This window comes from Vombatus ursinus, unplaced genomic scaffold (genome assembly GCF_900497805.2).
Source record: "Vombatus ursinus unplaced genomic scaffold, bare-nosed wombat genome assembly UNPS02014812.1, whole genome shotgun sequence".
NCBI lineage: Eukaryota > Metazoa > Chordata > Mammalia > Diprotodontia > Vombatidae > Vombatus > Vombatus ursinus.
In genome coordinates this window covers 70335490-70338635 of record NW_020954590.1, presented here as the reverse complement: position 1 = coordinate 70338635, position 3146 = coordinate 70335490, and the positions used below count along the sequence as shown (strand labels likewise).

Here is a 3146-nt window from a genome sequence, read left to right as displayed (position 1 = left end):
CTCTAGCTATTTTTTTAGTCTGTTTTGATATCTCTATGATAATTTAACCACAATGACTCAATATAAAAGTTCACAACCCTCTAAAACATTGAATACTATCAGTAAAAAGAGAGTAATTATTCACTGCTTGGGGTAAATTAACTCTTCTGGGTTGCCAGGGACCTATTCAATGCACTGAAAAGGCAATTTGCTAAATGGTACTCTGGTGGTTAGAAAGACTTAATTGGTCTCCAGAAAGTGAATAACCCGCCTTTCCACACTGCCTGGTAGTGGGTTCCATACAGCGTTGTTCTCAGTTTCTGTTGTAACTTTAAGGGAAACTTTCACAATGTCCGGAGCCCTAGATATCTTGCAGAAGGATGTCCTCAAATTCCTTGCTGCAGGGACCCATTTGGGTGGCACCGATTTGGACTTCCAGATGGAACAGTATATCTACAAAAGAAAGAGTGACGGCATCTACATCATCAATTTGAAGAGAACTTGGGAAAAGCTTCTGGGGCAGCTCGTGCCATTGTTGACATTGAAAATCCAGCTGATGTTAGTGCCATCTCATTCAGGAACACTGGCCAGCGAGCTGTTCTGAAATTTGCTGCTGCCACTGGTGCCACACCTATTGCTAGACGTTTCACACCGGGCACCTTCATTAACCAGATCCAGGCAACTTTCAGGGAGCCTCACCTCTTGGTGGTCACTGATCCTTGGGCAGAGCACCAGCCTCTTACTGAAGCATTGCATGTTAACCTTCCAACTATTGCATTGTGCAACACAGACTTCTTACTTCGCTATGTGGACATTGCCATTCCACGTAACAACAAGGGAGCTCACTCAGTGGGTCTGATGTGGTGGATGCTGGCCCACGAAGGTCTGCGTATGCATGGCACCATCTCCTGTGAACATCCATGGGAGGTCATGCCCGATCTTTACTTCTACAGGGATCCAGAGGAGATTGAAAAGGAAGAGCAGGCCGCAGCTGAGAAGGCAGTGACAAAGGAGGCGTTTCAGGGTGAATGGACTGCACCTGCCCCAAAATTAACTGCTACTCAACCAGAGGTGGCTGATTTGTCTGAGGGCGTACAGGTGCCATATGTGCCCATACAGCAGTTCCCTACCGAAGATTGGAGTGCTCAGGCGGCTATGGAGGACTGGTCTGTGGCTCCTACTGCTCAGACCACCGAGTGGGTAGGAACTAACACAGAGTGGTCTTAAGTTTTACCCTATGTGCTCTAATAGTGTTGGGAAAATGCTGATGGAAAATAAACATTGGTTTCATACAAAAAAAAAAAAAAGAAAGTGAATAACCCCTCCATTCTCCAGGTTCAGATTACATACCATTTCTTACTCCTCCAGGCTTGAGGCTGTGGTTATATCATTTCTTTACCATAAAGTATAACTTTGACAGTGAAGAATTTAGGAAATCAAGCAAAATTGATATCAGACACACTGCTTTTATTCCCTTAAATCTATGGGTAATTCTAGAACAGGTAGTAGATAGAGTGCCAGACTTGAAGTAAGGAAGATTTATCTTCCTGAGTTCAAATCAGTCCTCAGACACTTGCTAACTGTGTGACCTTGGGCACTGTTTGCCTCAGTTTCCTCAACTGTAAAATGAACTAGAGAAGGAGATAGCAAACCACTCCAGTATCTTTGCCAAGAAAACCCCAAATGGAGTCATGGAGAGTGGGACACAACTGAAATGCCTGAACAAGATCAGAATTTTTCCTAATCCCATAATTAGGCCAAAAGACCACAGAACTTGGATTAAGAGTATAAAGAATTATAGAAATTGTGAGTTTTGGTATACCTCTCTTTCATGACATTGAATTTATTCTATCTTCACCTCAGAAAAATACATTAGGGAGATGCAGAAACTGCAAATAATCTAAGGTTTTAAATGTTTAATACATGAAATCAATAAAATGTAGAAAATACAATGAGCAAAAAAAAGTTGATGCTGAGAATACATGAAAGAAGAGAAGTATCAATAACTCCATTTATATTCAACTTCTATGTTAATGTTACAATTAAAAAAATCCTAACAGAGGTTGACAGCAACTAACTCGTGCTATTGGAGAAACTGGCATTTTTCTAAGTGATTATATAAATTTGACGCTGGAACCTACCAGTCTTACCATCATACATTTTACATAATAATTTTTTAAATACAGAAACAATTTTCAGAGCAGTAGTTTAAATTAATCTTTCCAAGTATTATAATTTTTTTAGCAGCAGCATCGTCTCTCTTTTCTCCATCTTCACCCCAAGTGCACCTGTAGGAAGATAGACTGACTACACAGCAAAAGATTACTGGGCATGTTCTCTTCTAGACAGAAATAGGGTAAGTGAGCCAATAAGCATATTCAACCTCTGTTGACAGGGTGGGCAGTCTAGGATCATAAAGAAGAAAAGAAAGGATGCAAAAATGACCATATTATAGCTCTATCTATTTTTCTTGTCTGCTTTAATATCTCTATTATAATTCTTGATTGCCTTCTATGATAGTTTTTGAAAGAGCATTTGAGAATCTTCCTTTAAAATAGCTTGTCTACACCTAACAGCTCTACTTTCTCTACTCTGATTCACTATGTCATCTATTTTAACCTGAATTGTCTTCCTCACAGCTCTACAGAAAGTGTGCTTTGGGGGGATCACAAATGGTAAATTCATTTTTTAGCTCACAAAATCATAGCATCATAGATTTAGAGCTGGAAGGAAACTTTGAGGTCGTCTAATTCACCTGCCTCCTTTTACTGGGGAAGAAATTGAATTAGTTGATTTTCCCAAGATAACACAGGTAGAAGGATATAAAGTCATGGCATGATTTCAATTCTCATTCCTTTCGCTTCTGTGCATTTGACACTTTTAACCACAGTTTTTTTTTTTTTTAAACTAGAGCCATCCCTTCTTGGCTTCCATCACACTTAATTATTCTGGTTTCACCCTTTTAAAGTACTTAGCAAAGTGCCTGGAACATGGTAAACACTTTTAAGTCTTGTTGCAAACTGCACAGCAGAAAACGAAAGAAAAGTTACAAGGAAGCAAAGAAAAGAAGGACATCTCTGAATACAATGTGTAGTATTTATTATATAGGCTTTCTTAAAATGGAAGTTTATTGTTGTATATTTTGAATCCTCTCTTATGTTCTTCTG

The 3146-nt window shown here is 39.3% G+C and overlaps 1 pseudogene; it reads left to right on the top strand.

The window, feature by feature from the left end:
- The first annotated feature begins 328 nt into the window (after positions 1 to 328).
- LOC114054216 lies at positions 329 to 1206 on the top strand (annotated as a pseudogene).
- Positions 1207 to 3146: the final 1940 nt, after the last annotated feature.